Source organism: Balaenoptera ricei, chromosome 15 (genome assembly GCF_028023285.1).
Source record: "Balaenoptera ricei isolate mBalRic1 chromosome 15, mBalRic1.hap2, whole genome shotgun sequence".
Lineage (NCBI taxonomy): Eukaryota > Metazoa > Chordata > Mammalia > Artiodactyla > Balaenopteridae > Balaenoptera > Balaenoptera ricei.
Genome location: NC_082653.1, coordinates 15,028,864 through 15,046,038, shown reverse-complemented (window position 1 = coordinate 15,046,038; position 17,175 = coordinate 15,028,864). Strand labels below are relative to the sequence as shown.

Here is a 17,175-nt window from a genome sequence, read left to right as displayed (position 1 = left end):
TTTTTCTTAACCATGCTTGTCAAAGTTTTGTCATTTTGATGGTGCTTTTAAAGTACAAACTTCTCATTTTTTTTGGCAGTTTTAGTGTTTCTTTTTTTCTAATTCATTCATTTCAATTACTATCCTCATCAATATCTTATTTTATATTTATTTTGCTATTTTCCTTCCAGTTTAAGTTCAAGGCTACATTAACTGATTTTCCAATGTTTACATTTATATATTAAAGCACGGATAATAATTCATCTACAACTGTTCATTATTGAGATACTGATGTGATGCTGACGTCCTGAGCATGAGTCATCATGATCCCTTGATGTGGAGGTGAGATGGGGAGGCTGAGGTTCACCACAGAGCTTTGACAAACCGTGACCTTGCAAGCTACATGGCTGGGTACCCAAGCACTTACTGTCCTGCCCACTAGGCTAATTCTGGATGCACCAAAACCCTGCCCAGGCACAGGCCCCGAGGAGATGGAATCAGAGAGATGGGTTCACCTCCTCTCAAGAGAAGGAGCTCTGCCCGCAATATATAATATCAGCCCAGTCCAGGACTCTCCTATCTACTAACGGCAACACCATGAAGTCTGAATGGATTCACTTTTCTCTGGGCCTCATCTTTTCCATGGCCCTCCACACACCTTCAGGTTTCATCTTTCCTCCAGCTCTCAGAAGACAACTGTGTGAAAGTGGATATCTTGGAAGTAAGGCAAAATAGGAGGGAACACCCAGGAGGACACTGTGAAGGAGAAGGGGGTCTAAGCAGCCCAGAGGTTGCTGCTGCCAATAAGCAGGAATCAAGTCCTCCTTCTATCTCAAACCGTATGGCTCTAGAGCATCTGATTTTGGGAGTTATACTGAGTTCTGCCTGAGGACAGGAGAAGGAGGAAGACAGAAAATACAATCGACTTAAGTTTTTTCCAAGAGATTTCAGTGTAAGAGGAGTGGAGATTATGAAAATTGGGTCGATATCTGGAGTGTCCAGGAAATTCCTTTATTGGTGGGATATATGTGTGTGAGAGTGAGAGTGTGTGTGTGTGTGTGTGTATGTGTGTGTACTAGGTGAGTTTCAATTCTATTTAACACATACATACGGGACCACTGTGTTATATTCCACAGATACAGGGAAGCAGAAGCTATCATTCACAGACTTAGGGCACACATTCTACTTATTTAAATTAATTTGCTCGATTCACATTCTGACGGACATGCATGAAATACTCAGGGTAAACAGAGCAAACTCCTCATTGTGGATAAGGGCTGTAGTTGAACTTCCAGAAGACTGATATTAACTCCTTCTTTGTCTCCAATATGGTCATCATTGCTCCTGCTCTAACCACTGATCTCCATGGTCTCAGTGAGACAAGGTGAGTGTGAATGGGTAGGCCAAAAGGGAGGCTGGACAGAGGAGGACACAGACTCTGGTGGAGGAGAGGAACATCTTCTGCCAGACTGGGCATTTTAAGCCTACCCTTCCGGAGTAGATGGAGAGGGTCAAAGGCCTTTTTAGCTTGTATGTTTGCAGAGACACTGTGGAGGTGAAAGTCAGGGCTCTGACCTGTGTCCCTGGGAGATGCTTTCCACATGGGAAAGCATGTGGAGAATCAGGAAGTGAGATAGATTTAAAATCCAGAAGGAGTACTGTGATAAATGGAGAAAGCCTCAGGTCTTTCCTGCTTTCATCTCTAAGGTAGTAGAGCTACCTTACTGTCCTTCTCCAGCTGTGTATCTGAGTCACAGACCCAGGCTCCAACTAGAATCATTGCCCCATATCACATACACAGCGAAATTTATGCTCAAGGAAATCTCCCAGTGTTCAAGGATCAGGCAGATTCCTGTGGGTTGATGAGCATTAGTAGGCTGAGTCCGTGAGGAGAAGAATGCCAACTTGGCCATAGAAAAGATAACCTGACTCTGGCATTCTCCTGCGCAGATGTCTGCAACTACCCTCCAATGGCCGGCACCTGTAAGTTAACTTTGACCAGATACTACTACAACACCTTGACATACATGTGCGAGCCCTTCGTGTTCACTGGCTGCGGAGGCAACAGAAACAACTTTAAACAAAAATATCTCTGTGAAAAATTTTGTCTTCCTGAAAGGTAGATCTCTCAGCCACCCCCTCCTTCAATTCCAACGACACCAAATACTAGGAACCATGGTTTGTGGGGGGGGGTTTTAATTAATTTATTTATTTGGTTCTGCTGGGTCTCAGTTGCAGCTGGAGGGCTCCTTCGTTGCGTCTCACTGGCTCCTTAGTTGTGGCATGTGAACTCTTAGTTGCAGCGTGCATGTGGGATCTAGTTCCTTGACCAGGGATCAAACCCGGGCCCCCTGCATTGGGAGCGCAGAGTCTTACCCACTGGACCACCAGGGAAGTCCCAAGACCTCAGATTTTTGGATCAGGAAGGATGTTTGAAGGTACTTCTTGCTGGGTAACTGTGTTTTGGCATTTACCAGCCTGCACGTTAAAGCTTGGTGTATACTCAGCAGTCTCCTTACTAACAGTATACACCATTTTTGGACCACTCACACATCTTTTTTTTATATATATATTTATTTTATTTATTTATTTATTTGGTTGAGCTGGATCTTAGTTGCAGCTCGCCAGCCCCTTAGTTGTGGCATACGAACTCTTAGTTGCGTCATGCGTGTGGGATCTAGTTCCCTGATCAGGGATCAAACCCCGACCCCCTGCATTGGGAGCACACAGTCTTAACCACTGTGCCACCAGGGAAGTCCTGGAACCATGGTTTTTCCAGAAAAATCGAGTGAGAGGTGAGGAGAAATGGAGCAAGGTGACAAGACATTATACTTGGGTTGGGGACAGTCAGTCATAGGCACAAATTTCAATGTCTCAAGTCATTTAGTCCAACGAAACTCTTTTGAAATTGTCAAAATTGAGGCCCAGAGAAGTTAATGACTTGCTAAACTCACTTAGAAAAATGACATAGATCCAGACCCTCTGAGTTCTTCCCCCAGCATGTCACTACTACCATGATGGCCTCAGGTCTTGGAGATCCTGTCCAACACCATATGGTTGCACAGTTAAAAGAGAAGTTATGGGAGTGTGGAGAGTAGGCGAAGACAAATACCACGGTTCAATATCCATAGTGAATGGCTAAACTATAGACATGCTCAAGAACAGAAACATCACTTTATTAACTTGTCTCTCCTCAGGGTCTAGCACTAGATTTGCTCACTAATATTTTACGGATAGATGTATGGATCAGGAGAGAGTATTAGTGTTAAAAACAGCTATGAAGTTCTGCTAACATGTAAAGGAACTATTGATTCTTCCAATGACTGTATGAATCACTAAATTTGTTTATTTGTTAACAGTGACAGAAGTTAAGGAAAATCAGCTTAATACGACAGAAGGAAGAAACAAGGAAAAAGAAATATTCTTCATGAAGAATTATGCCCAAATTATTCTGAGTAAATAAATTGGACTATACTGCTTGAAGGTTTTTGAATTCAGAATTCTTACTAATTTCCTTGCCCAGCTTTGTCTTTCATGTTGATTAGATATATAAAATTTTAAATGAAAAATTCCTGTATGTCAGCCCTGATGTAAATTCACTCATCTCTCTCATCCTAGATTCCTCCAACATAAACAAGTGACCTCTCCGAGGTACCAACCTAGCCATGTAATGAGTCAGTCTGTATAAAGGCAATCATTGTTGCTATCTCCTTGGCATGACCTTCCAAAACTGAGTTTGTTTCTGTATTTTGTCACTGACCCCAGTGGATTTCCATGTAAGTGGCACAAAAACAATCATCATTAAATTATTTCCTCTGCCCCCAATCAATGAGCATCCAACCCCCAACAATGCTCATATGCTAGGGAAATATCTCTGGTGCCCCAAGGGCCAGCAATACAGAAATTGTGACTTTACAGCTGGGAAGTACAAGTCTTAAACCAAGCTGAACCTCTACAGTCAGAGTATAGAGGATCATTCCCCTTTGCCTTAACTGCCTTATTCATAGTCTCATCAAGGACCCAGCCTCACAAATGAGTTCAGAGATATGAGTAAAGAAGGTCAATATGCTACGGGCCATAAACAGTAGGGGGAACTATACCTTAGGGTAAAGCCACATGTGAATGTGCTGAATCCCTGCCTCTGGACTATGGGAACAGCATTGGAGAAACCTCAGCAGTTGGAAGAAAGCATAGGTTAGAGATGTCACCATAGCCCCTCACCCAGGAATTAATCCTGTGCAGAAAAGGACAAATGAAACAAGAAAGTGGCCTCTGGGTGTTGAGTCAGAGTCTAGCATCCCGACAGTTCTGAGTCCATATAAAATATTGTTCCAGGGCTTCCCTGGTGGCTCAGTGGTTGAGAATCTGCCTGCCAATGCAGGGAACACAGGTTCGAGCCCTGGTCTGGGAAGATCCCACATGCCGCGGAGCAGCTGGGCCCGTGAGCCACAATTACTGAGCCTGCGCGTCTGGAGCCTGTGCTCCTCAACAAGAGAGGCCGCGATAGTGAGAGGCCCACGCACCGCGATGAAGAGTGGCCCCCACTTGCCGCAACTGGAGAAAGCCCTCGCACAGAAACGAAGACCCAACACAGCCATAAATAAATAAATAAAATTTTAAAAGAATATATACATATATATTGTTCCAGGCCTGACATCATGGTTATAACCTACCTGGTGCCCATTCATGGATTCTGAAGACTTTCCTCCCTCTGACTATTGTGAAACACAGTGTTATATAAAGACTCAAGTATCATTTCCTTGAAAGTCTCTCAGAACTATATTCTGGTATTCCAAAGAATGACTTTTGTGAATTTTAATTAAATGGGTGGGGAAAAAAAAAGAATATAAGAAGGACAATTTAAAAAAAAAAGCCAGCAGCACCAGCACTCCCTGGGAGCTTGTTAGAAATGCAGATCCTGGGTCCCAGCTGAGAACAGTGGAATTTGCATGTTAACAAGACCCCTTGGGGGAATTCCCACCAAAAAAAAAAAAAAAGAGAGACCACTTGGCCATGTATATTCTCATTTCACAAGTACTAACCTGTGAAAAATCAGGAAGCTGTCAGGAAAGGAGATCTAGCTGACATAACTTCTTTTCTTTCTTTGTTTTTTTCTTTTGGCCACGTGTTATGTGGGATCTTAGTTTCCCCAACCAGGGATCGAACCCATGCCCCCTGCAGTGGAAGCGTGGAGTCTTCACCACTGGACCCTCAAGGAGGTCCCTGACATAACTTCCTTTTTTTTTAATGTTTATTTATTTATTATTTATTTTGGCTGCACCGGGTCTTAGTTGCAGCACACGGGATCTTCATTGTGTCACACGGACTTTTAGTTGCAGCACGCATGCAGGATCTAGTTTCCCGACCAGGGATCAAACCCGGGCCCCCTGCATTGGGAGCGCAGAGTCTTACCCACTGGACCACCAGGGAATTCCCTGACATTACTTCTTAGAATGAAAGCTTCTCCTGCATCAGCCATCTATGACTTGGACCCATAAAATGTGAAAGGTTCTTAACAGGGATCTTTATGGCCCTAAGGACTTCAAGCAAGCTGTTTAGTATCCCTTTCTCTTTCCTAGTAGCAGCCTATTTCCTTCCAGGGAATCCTCTTCCTCCATTCTAGTGTCTTATGAGGGTTGGTTCCAGGTGCCTGCTAACCACAACACAAGTCAGAAGTCTAGGAAACAGATCTTTTGTCTACACATCTCACCACGAAGGGGCAGCACATCAGTTAGGATCTAAGTTCTCAACCAGGGGCCATTTTTCCCCCAGAGGACACGTGTCAATATCTGGGGAGAGTTGGTCATCACAAATGAGGGTGAAGGTTTGGGGAGGGTGTGGCCAAGGTGGCAGAATAGGAAGACCATGAGCTCACCTCCTCCCACTGGCACACCAAAATCACAACTATTTACTGAGCAACTATCTCCGAGAATGGCCTAAAGATTAGCAGAAAAGATTTTCCACGATGAAAGGAGGAACCACAATGAGATGGGTAGGAGGGGCGGAGTCACGGTATAGTCAAGACCCACACTGCCAGGTAGGCAACCCACAAACAGGAGGATAATCACAATTACAGAGGTTCCCCCCAAGGAGCAAAGCATCTGAGCTCCAAATCAATCTCCCCAGCCTGGGGGTCCTGCATCGGGAAGATGAACCCCCAGAACTGTCTGGCTTTGAAGGCCAGTAAGACTTGTATACAGGAAAGCCAGAGGGCTGAAGGAAACACAGACTCCACTCTTCAAGGGCACAAAATCTCATACGCTCAGAATCCCAGTGCAGAGGCAGTAATTTGAAAGAAGCCGAGGTCAGACCCACTTGCTGATCTTGGAAAGCCTCCTGGAGAGAAGGTAGGACATAGACACTGGCAGCAGCCATTTTTTGGAGCTCAGTCTACCACGAGGACACTGGTGCTGGCAAACACCAGTTTGGACTCCTTCCTCTCTGCAGGGGCCTCCTTCCTCTCTGCAGGGGCCCCTCCACCCACCAGCAGGCAGGCACTAGCCCTGGGACCCCCTGGACCAGGAAGCCAGCTGCCCCAGGACCCAGCCCCACCTACAAGTCGGCTGGCAGCCTCCACACAAGGAAGGGCCTGGCAACCAACCAGTGCAGGGCCAGCAATGCCTACCAAACTGCCCACAGTAGTGCCACTGGGACCCAACCTAGATGACCTTCCTGCCTAGATGATGCTTTCTCCCTCTTGACCCTCCAGGGTGCATCAGTTCCAACCATGGAGGCCCAGCTTCCCATGAATCATGTGAGCTCTGATATTGTTCCAGCACACTCCCATTTGCATGAGTTAGCCAGCATCTTTCTGTTGCTGGTAACCAAGAACCTTAACACACAACTACCCAGTTGGATGAGGGCTTCATTCCAGGGCAAGGCAGGCTCACTCAGTTGCTAGGTTAAACATGCACTTAAAGCATGAGCAAACTAATTTAAACAGTTCAGCCTTAATGAACTTAACCAGAATTTGTAATCAGGAAAACTAGAAAGATACTATTTTCATTTCAGTATAAGTGTAGGTTTTGCATTGAGTACCTTCAACTGTTCATTCTTAGGGACCCTGATGGTCTGGGCTATTTGATGGAGACTGAGGCATGTTTGCTTTGGTTTTGAGTTTCAGCGCTAAGAAGGCAGAAGAAAACAAGGGGAAGAGAAGGGAGCAAGTTGTTCATTTTATGTGGCCTTGGGTGAGAGAAGGCTCGAAAGAAAACCCTGTATTTAAAGGGGAAAAAAAAGGGAATTCCCTGGCAGTCCAGTGGTTAGGACTCAGAGCTTTCACTGCTCAGGACCCGGGTTCGATCCCTGGTCAGGGAACTAAGATCCCGCAAGCCGCGAGGTATGGCCAAAAATAATAATAATAAATAAATAAAGGAAAATAATTTTAACTGGGAGAACTCTAAAAATGGAAAGATATAAGCTCCATATCAAATGGATCAATGCAGAACAGAAGAACCTTAACATTGAAACCAAGAACACTCTATATCAAGAAAAATCAATAGCAATCTTATCTGCAAGCCCAAGAAGTGTTGCAAAAAGATAGAGGCTTTGTCACCTAAAACACTTATTGGCTTAATTGAAATAAAATTGAAAATAAAAGCCTTTGAAACCATTTGGCAAAGATCATGGGAAACAGCAAAAGCCTTGTTAAATATTAAAAAATTAATAAATAGTTAAGGAAACAGAATACTTTAACAATTAAAAATCACGGCTCTCTATGACATACTGTTGAATGACAAACGCCTATATTGCAGAACCACGGGCACTTCCCCTGATTGCTACCCATATCAACACTTGTGACGGTTATCTATGGGCCAGGAGATCTTCCTCTTTGAACTTTTCTGTATTGTTTGGATATCTCAACAATGATTATGCAGTTTTTTCAAAAGATAATAAACTGGAAAAGGAAGAGATGAAGGAAGGGGGAGAGGGAGGAGAAAAGGAATAACAAAAAAGACTCATGACTCCAAGCATATAAACAGCTCTGAACAAATGGGAAAGCTGAAGAAAAACAAGAGAATGGTAAAGGCTGGATGAACATTTCAGATTACTGAATTAGGATGGGACTTCCCCGGCAGTCCAGTGGTTAAGACTCCACGCTTCCACTGCAGGGGGGCAGGGGTTTGATCCCTGGTCAGGGAACTAAAATCTGGCTTGCCGCACTGCACGGCCAAAAAAAGAGAAAAGTTTATTGAATTGGGCTCACAGATCCTTGTAGCTGAGAGGGGCTTTTGATGCTGAACACTTGGCCTCTGCGCACTGATGCCAAATGGAATCTCGGAAACAGAGTTTTGGGTGAAGTAGAAAAGAATAGCTTTATTGTTTTGCCTGGCAAAGGCGGGGAGGGGAATTTGGTGAGGAGTGGGCCGCTGATAAAGATCAGGGTGTGTGCAGGGCCTGTTTCATCTGGCCTCAGGCGGTCTCCTGATGAGCTTTTATGGTTCTCGATGTTATCAAACTATGACCTTCTCTCTGGAATGAAGAATGCCTCATCAAGTAGTTTATCTTCCATCTGTTGGGGGTTTTAGTTCTGCAGAAGAGCTCAAAGATATTGTTATGTGTATCCCTTGAGGCAGAACTGGGAACCCGCCCCAAGGCTTCACTACAGTTTCTCGGCTGCTCCTTCCTTGTCTCTGCATCCCCTCCCTTCCCTGATTAGCAACTGTTTGAATCTGCCCTTTGGGACTCAGGGAAGGTCGTGGAGGCTGAAGCCTATTACCAAGAAATGGGGGGACACAGAAAGGCTTCTGTGCCCAGAAGCCCCACAGGGTCCTGCTCAGTTTCATTTTCACAAACTTCTAATTCAGAGATCCCCAAACCAGATCACCTACTAGAATCCCCCGAGGAGCACTTTTAAAATAACTACTAATAAATAAACAAGCAGCTTCTTTGGCCTGCCCTAGTTTTGACCTACTGAATCAAAATATCTGGGATGGGAGACCTCCCTGGTGGCGCACTGGGTAAGAATCCGCCTGCCAATGCAGGGGACACGGGTTCAAGCCCTGGTCCGGGAAGATCCCACATGCTGCGGAGCAACTAAGCCCGCGAACCACAACTACTGAGCCCAGGTGCCACAACTGCTAAAGCCCCCTAGAGCCGGTGCTCCACGGCAAGAAAAGCGACCGCACGGCAAGAAAAGCGACCGCACGGCAAGAAAAGCGACCGCACGGCAAGAAAAGCGACCGCAATGAGAAGACCGCGCACAGCAACGCACAGAAAACCCAACACAGCCATAAATAAATAAATAAATAAATTTTATATCTGGGATGGGATTTGGAAATCTGTACATTAAAAAGCCCACTTGAGTACCGATGACCATTGAACCAGGCCAGGGTTAGGGGAACCGACCCTCCACACAGTAGAAAATTTGAGTATAACTTATAGGCAGCCCTCCCTATACGAAGCTCCTCTGGATCCACAGTCCCACATCCTCTGATTCAACCAACCAGCACTGCAGTGTTTACTATTGGAAAATATCCACACTTAAGTGGACCCACACAGTTCAAAACCATGTTGTTCAAGGGTAAACTGTAATTCTGTTCTAAAACCAGACCTGACAACCACTAACTGGCTTTCTGTCTCCATGGACTTGCCTATTCTAGATATTTCCTTTGAATGTGGCCTTTTGTGTCTGGCTTCTTTCACTTACCATGATGTTTTCCAGGTTCATCCAGGCTGTAGCATATGTCAGTACTTCATTCCTTTTAAGGCCAAATAATATTCCATTGGATGGATATGCTCTATTTTGTTTATCCATTTATCCCCTGATGGACATTTGGGTTGCTTCCAGCTTTTGGCAATTGTAAATAGCATATCAATGAGCATTCATGTGCAAGTTTTTGTTTAAACACCTGTTTTCAATTCCTTTAGGTATATGCCTGAGAATGGAATTGCTGGGTCACAGGGTAATTCTATATTTCACTTTTTGAGTAAACACCAAACTTTTTCCTTTTTTAATGTGGCTACTAGAAAATTTGAAATGCAAATGTGGCTTGCAAAATATTTCTATTGGAGAGTGCTGCTCTAGATATTTCTTTTTTTTTTTTTTTTAAATTCTTTTTTAATTAATTAATTTATTTATTTATTTATGGCTGTGTTGGGTCTTCGTTTCTGTGCGAGGGCTTTCTCTAGTTGCGGCGAGCGGGGGCCACTCTTCATCGCGGTGCGCGGGCCTCTCACTGTCGCGGCCTCTCCCGTTGCGGAGCACAGGCTCCAGACGCGCAGGCTCAGTAGTTGTGGCTCACGGGCCTAGCCGCTCCGCGGCATGTGGGATCTTCCCAGACCAGGGCTCGAACCCGTGTCCCCTGCATTGGCAGGCGGATTCTCAACCACTGCGCCACCAGGGAAGCCCTAGATATTTCTTTCTGCCTAAGAATTCTAACTCTTACTAACCTCTCATACATGTATACACCACTTTCCTCCAAACAGGATTTGAGGAACTTAATACTATAAAACAGATTCCATAAAACTGAAAAATCATTGAACCGAGAGTAAAAAAAAAAAAAAAAGTCAGAGACAGTAAAAGAGGGTAGAGAAACTGAGTAACAATAGCTAACATTCATTGGGTGTGCATTTTGTGTCAGGCTCTGTGCTAAGTGCTTACTTTATGTATTGACTCTTCCCAGAAATCTTGTGAGGTGGGCAAAGTGATAATGTTATTATCCTCATTCATTTTGCATAGAGATAATAAGCAACAAAGAGTCTAAATTCAAAGCCAGCTCTGGCTCCAAAACCCAGGCTCTTGGGTAGGATGAATTGGGAGATGGGGATTGACATATATACACTATTGATACTGTGTATAAAATAGATAACTAATGAGAACCCACTGCCTAGCACAGGGAACTCTACTCAATGCTCTGTGGTGACCTACATGGGAAGGAAATCCAAAAAAGAGGGGATATATGTATACGTATAGCTGATTCACTTTGCTGTACAGTAGAAACTAATACAACATTGTAAAGCAACTCTACTCCAATTAAAAACAAAAACAAAAAAACAAGCTCTTGGCTTCCTGGTAGCCAAAATGAAACATCATCTCTCGATAGCAACATAAGAGATGTCCAATAAATTATTTCCCATTCTCATAAGAGCTTATCATGAGAGGGAAACCCTGATCTTGAGCTCCACAAGGAATTTGCCCTGTGACTTTGGTACAAGAAACATTGATACAACATAATGGATAATGTCCCCAAGATAAATGTTACCAAAAGTGCAGAAGCATTCCACATCATATGAAAAGGAAGGCCATAATGTTAGGTCTTACTTTATTACATGTAATTCAGTAGGGATCTGGAGTATAGACCCAGCTATGTAACTTTTTCTCAAAGTGGATTGAAAAAGCTGGGACGAACTCAGAATAACGTTTCTCCTGCCTGGAAATGGTCTATGACGACCTCTGCTGCCCTCTGGTGGCTCTGAGCATAAAAGCACCAACAAGGAATTCCTTCCACTCAAAACTCCCAGCCCCCAAAGCGCAGCTAAGCCTGGGGTCCCAGAGGAGGAGCATCTGAGCCCCACTACCACTCCAAATAGGTCTTGATCCCTCACTGAGCACCCTACGCCTCATCCTCAGTGCCTGGATGAGACACCCTCACAAACTCCATTTCATTTTTTAACAGGAAGAGCTAAATCGGACTCCATGTTCGATCTGTTTCTTTGACTTTAACCTTTGCTTTGCGTTTTGTTACTATAATCAGACATAATGGCCTGCCTCAGGGAACCCTGCCCACCTGTAGATGGCTGCAAGAAAGAAGAAATTAACACATCCCCTCACCAAGGCTGGCCATTCCAAGGGATACTTGCAAAATTTATGGCCTTTTTACTTTACTTCCTCATCTCCTCCCCCTCTCTGGGCTATAAAAGAAACTGGCATCCAAACCCTGATAAAATGATTTATCGGAGACACTATTCTGCCATCTCCTTGGTCTGCCGGCTTTGTATTCCTTCCCTCAACACCTCGTCTCCAATTTATTGGCCTGTCGTGCAGCTAGCAGAGCAAGCTTGGACTCGGTAACAATTTCCCTGTCCTGAGTGCGCTGGTGTCCTGGTCCAGACTGGAGCTGGGGTCCAGGTTGTCGTTGGAAGAAAACAATTTAAGAGCTGTTACCTGATGGTCTGACAGTCAGTATATAAGGACATGATGACAGAGTATAAATGAGGACGTATGAAAGGGAGAATATGATGCAGAGTTATCTTTGCCTGTCCCTCTTTTTCTTACTTCTCAGACTGTCGCAGTGGATCCCAAACCACTAGCCTACCACTACTTTATAGTTAGAGAAAGTAGAATATTAAAATTAGAAGAGGGACTTCCCTGGTGGTCCAATGGGTAAGACTGCATGCTCCCAAAGCAGGGGGCCTGGGTTCGATCCCTGGTCGGGGAACTAGATCCCGCATGCATGCCGCAACTAAGAGTCCACATGCTGCAACTAAGAAGCCCACATGCCGCAACGAAGCTACCACATGCCGCAACTAAGACCCTGTGCAGTCAAAATAAATAAATAAGTAAATATAAAAAAAAATAATTTAGAAGAATTTTGAGGTCAAACAGACCAAGGTTCAAACTAGCCCTCTGACTTACTCTGGGACTTCGGGCAAGTTATTTAAACTTTCTGACTCTGCAGAAAGAGAAAGACAAATACCGTATGATATCACTTATATGTGGAATCTAAAATACGACACAAATGAACATATCTACAAAACAGAAATAGACTCACAGACATAGAGAACAGGCTTGTGGTTGCCAAGGGGGAGGAGGGTGAGGGAGGGATGGATTGGGAGTTTGGGGTTAGCAGGTGTAAGCGATTATATAGAGAATGGATAAACAACAAGGTCCTACTGTATAGCACAGGGAACTATATTCAATATCCTGTGATAAACCATCATGGAAAAGAATATGAAAAAGAATGTGTGTATATGTATACCTGAATCACTTTGCTGTACAGTAGAAATTAACACAACATTGTAAATCAACTATACTTCAATAAAATAAAAATTTTTTAAATAAAAAATAAAAAAATAAACTTCTGACTCAGTTTCTTCACCTGAAAAACATGGGACTTCTCAAGGCCACTATGAGGATTGAATGAGATTGTGCATGGAAAGTTCTTAGCTTGGCGCCTGGGACATAGTGCTCAAAAAGTGTTCCCTGTGAACTCCTATGGGGGAGTTTCTTCATTCTTTACTGATGCTTGTGAATCTAAATGAGGCTGCCCTTCTCTGCACTGACCTCTTTGACAAGAGGGCCCCTTGCCTGGGGCATGGGTTGAGCCTCCTGCCCCTCTCATCCCACGTGCACCACTCCCCAATTACATTGTGCCCCACCAGACAGCAGTGAGATCCAGAAGGACGACAGGGAGAGGATGCAGGGGTTCATGGTGCTGTGAGGGCTCAGTGCACGTGTGGAGCTAGGGACTTCTACCACCAGATGGTCAGGAAAGGAATGGAGAAGGGAAGACTTGCAAGACTCACTGGCTCTGGTCAAAGAACAGGTCTTGGTCAACCCATACTTGAGGACTGGCAAGTGTCAGAACCTCAGAAAATCCTGCCCAGGGTGAGGATTTATTAGAGGAGGTCATCAAGAGGACGTGACCGCTGGTTGACCCGTGCATGGGACCCGGGCAATCGGAGGCTCCTCACCCCCTCCCCCGTGCTTGGAATGTACCTTCTGCCCACTGTTCCCACAGTGGGAGGTGTTCCAAGGATGCAGCCTTAAGAGAGGGATGCTGTTGAGACCTTCTGCACGGTGTACGGTGTATGCGGCTGAACCAGGCTAAGGCCTCCCGGTAAACTTTTAAGCTTCTGGAGGCGGGTGCAGAGATTGGCTGGTCTTGAGCCCGCCCCCAAACAAACAAGTAAGTTCCCTTGCTGGTTAAAACTGCCACCTACCAATCTGAGTGGTCTGCCTCTTTCTTCTCTCTCTGCCCTCTGTGTGCCCTCCAGAGTAAGGGGCTGGTTTCAAATTTCACCCAGGAAGTTCACAAGGTGAACCAGCAGGAAGCTGAGAATTAGGGAGGGGGAGGTGTGTGGCTTTTCTACCAGGTCAGAAGCTAATTTCAGGGTGTAAGGTTAGGGAGTAGGACCAGGGTCCACAGAGGCCTTACACTCGCAGGAAGGAAAGGTTCTGATGGCTTCTTTGGTTTAAAGTACAACAGTAGGAAAAGCTGCCTAGAATGGTCTTGGAGGCGCGCAGGGGGGAGGGGTGGGGTGTTGTAGGGTGCCAGACGTGGAATTTGGCCTCCTCTCAGCCCTTGACCTCCAGCTCCAAGTTCAAATTCAGCCCTTCAGCCCTTTCCTCCTCTCTCTCTCTCTCTCCCTCTCTCCCTCCCTCCCCTTTCTATCTTCCTCTCTCTCTCAGGAACTTGCTACCTATAGGCAGGTCAGCAGCTCCCATGCAGACAGGATGGGCTGCCCCAGATGAGAAGGAAAGATCTGGAAGGGACCCCTCTCCCAGTGCTCAGCCTGAGCTGCACCTGGAGCTCACACCTCCCTCTCCAGTCCTGCTCCCCACCCGGCAGAAAATCATCCTACAGTATTTTAAGATCCCCAGATTATCTTTCATTGAAAACTCTTCCATATTGATTTTTCCAACTAGATGCATGTATAATATTATTTTGATTGTTTTAATAAACAATAATTAACAAATAAACATTGCTTATCAAATAAATAATGATAAGCAAGCAAAACAATGGAAGAGGGATTGGCTAAAATGTTCATCAGCCCATCACAGACCCCGGTCCTTCCCAGCTCCCTGCAATGTGAGCCTGGAGCCATGGGTGTCCCTAGGATGACCACCCCGAGGCTCACGCCAGCCACTCTTTTTCAGATCAGGCAACGCTGTCATATGTCTCCTCTACTCCAAGAGATGAATGTTCTAAACCAGCAGAAACCAGAATACCACATGCCAGTATGAAGACAGAGGAGGAAAAGGGGGCACAAAAACCCAGCAGTGGTGAGAAGATTTTTTAAAATTTATACTTCACCTTTTTCCATTAAAGTTGGGAATTACAAAAGCATTTCTGCAATATTCAACATGAGCAGTGATACCTTTTTTTTTTCTTGTTACAAAAGCCCTGCCTACTTAGAAATTTCTGTCCGAATTTTAAATGCGTATGTCCTTTGACCCAGTATGGTACGCACAGTTCATTACCTACCTATCCCAAAAGCATCCCCTCCTTCCTTCTTGCTAATAGAACCTCGATTTTTTTTTTTTTAATTCTCAGCGCTTTTTTTTTAAGTTGTGTATTTTATTTTATTTTTTTTGGCTGCATTGGGTCTTCGTTGCTGCACGTGGGCTTTCTCTAGTTGTGGCGAGCGGGGGCTACTCTTCGTTGCAGTGCCCAGGCCCCTCATTGCAGTGGCTTCTCTTGTTGAGGAGCACGGGCGCTAGGCGCTCGGGCTTCAGTAGCTGCAGCACACAGGCTCAGTAGTTGCAGCATGCGGGCCCTAGAGCACGCAGGCTTCAGTAATTGGGGCACATGGGCCCAGTAGTTGTGGCTCGCAGGCTCTAGAGCACAGGCTCAGTAGTTGTGGCACGCGGGCTTGGTTACTCCGCGGCATGTGGGATCTTCCCGGACCAGGGATCGAACCCGCGTCCCCTGCATTGACAGGTGGATTCTTAACCATTGAACCACCAGGGAAGTCCCATCAATTTTTTTGTTGTTGTTAGTTGATTTACAAGGTTGTGTTAATTTCTGCTGTACAGCAAAGTGATTCATTTATATATATATATACATTCTTTTTTCATATTCTTTTCCATTATGATGTATCACAGGATATTGAATATAGTTCCCTGTGCTATACAGTAGGACCTTGTTGTTTATCCATTCTAGAACCTCGATTTTTATAGCCACGTGGTCACCTGCCTCAGCCTCAGGGATGAAGCAGGACTAATTTCAGATCTTAGGTCACTTTCCCATCAGCGTTTGCAGACATTTGCTTTCTGGGCCTTCCTTGCAGCTCCAGCCAATGAGGTGACAAGGGAAGCCTGGGAAGGCCGTGGCTTCTGGGGAAGCCACTCTCCATCAAGAAAAGGAGAGCATGGTTTGCTGTACAGGTCTTTTCACCACTGCCCTCTACACACAGCTTCCTGTTGTGACATCTAGAGCTGCAGCAACCATCCCATACCCATGAGGTGACCGGCACAAGAACAAAAGCCAGCACACTGAGGATGGTGGAGACGGAAGAAGTGACCCTGGCCATCAGTGTTTCGGTCCAGCTGCTGAACCAGCCTCACCGCCTCTCTCCAGACTCTGACGTGAGAAAATTAAATGTCTTTATTGGCTAAGCCACTATTAGTTGGGTTTTCTATTCATTTCAGCCCAACAAACTCCTAATGAGATAGACTTGGGAATTACATTCATTCTTTCATTCATTCAACAAATATTTACTGAGAGCTTGTTTTTTGCCAGGTTCTATTTAAGAAACTAGGATTCTACTGCTAAGAATTTACCCAGATTTATCTGCAAAAGTAGGCCATGATTTTTATATGTGCAAAAATGTTAATGTCCAACAAGAGGTAACTGGTTATTTTCATGGAGCTCTACTAAAAGAATGTATGTGATGGCATAAAGGATCTCCAAGATACAGAATATATTTTTTGTCTACATAAAAAATATATATTTTTTAAATTATCTTGGTCCCAAGAACCTAAAGACATCCCTCCCTACAGCAAAGCTACCTGGAGGGGACAAAACACCTGTCTTGGAGCCAAGGGCTGGCCCCCAAGGAAGGTGAGCCAAGGTGGGACCATCCAAGGGACTCAAAAAACTAGCCACTCACCCCAGTTCCATTCCCCAACTCACATTCTCCAACAAAAGTAAGGTCAGCGGGGCTTCCCTGGTGGCACAGTGGTTGGGAGTCTGCCTGCCAATGCAGGGGACACGGGTTCGAGCCCTGGTCTGGGAGGATCCCACATGCCGCAGAGCGACTAGGCCCGTGAGCCACAACTACTGAGCCTGCGCGTCTGGAGCCTGTGCTCCGCAACAAGAGAGGCCGCAATAGTGAGAGGCCCGTGCACCGCAATGAAGAGTGGCTCCCACTTGCCGCAACTGGAGAAAGCCCTCGCACAGAAACGAAGACCCAACACAGCCAAAAATAATAAGTAAATAAAGGAGTTTCTTTAAACTTTAAAAAAAAAAAAAGTAAGGTCAGCAAGTCCAAAAAGAGGCCTGACTGTCCCACTCCTGGACAAGTCTATGG

At 45.1% G+C, this 17,175-nt stretch overlaps 2 long non-coding RNA genes across 4 annotated transcripts in view; one reads left to right on the top strand and one right to left on the bottom strand.

Annotated features, from left to right (window-relative positions):
- Positions 1–13,723, bottom strand: part of LOC132348841 (uncharacterized) — a 95,204-nt gene extending 81,481 nt beyond the window's left edge. For all 3 annotated transcript variants that reach the window (XR_009497569.1, XR_009497570.1, XR_009497571.1), the window contains exon 1: positions 13,640–13,723. This is a non-coding gene — a long non-coding RNA (uncharacterized LOC132348841). The remainder of the gene's footprint in view (positions 1–13,639) is intronic.
- A 151-nt stretch (positions 13,724–13,874) lies between these two features.
- Positions 13,875–16,206, top strand: LOC132348555 (uncharacterized). Its single transcript, XR_009497495.1, has 3 exons — positions 13,875–13,959; positions 14,801–14,926; positions 16,060–16,206. It is a non-coding gene; the product is annotated as an uncharacterized LOC132348555 (long non-coding RNA).
- Positions 16,207–17,175: the final 969 nt, after the last annotated feature.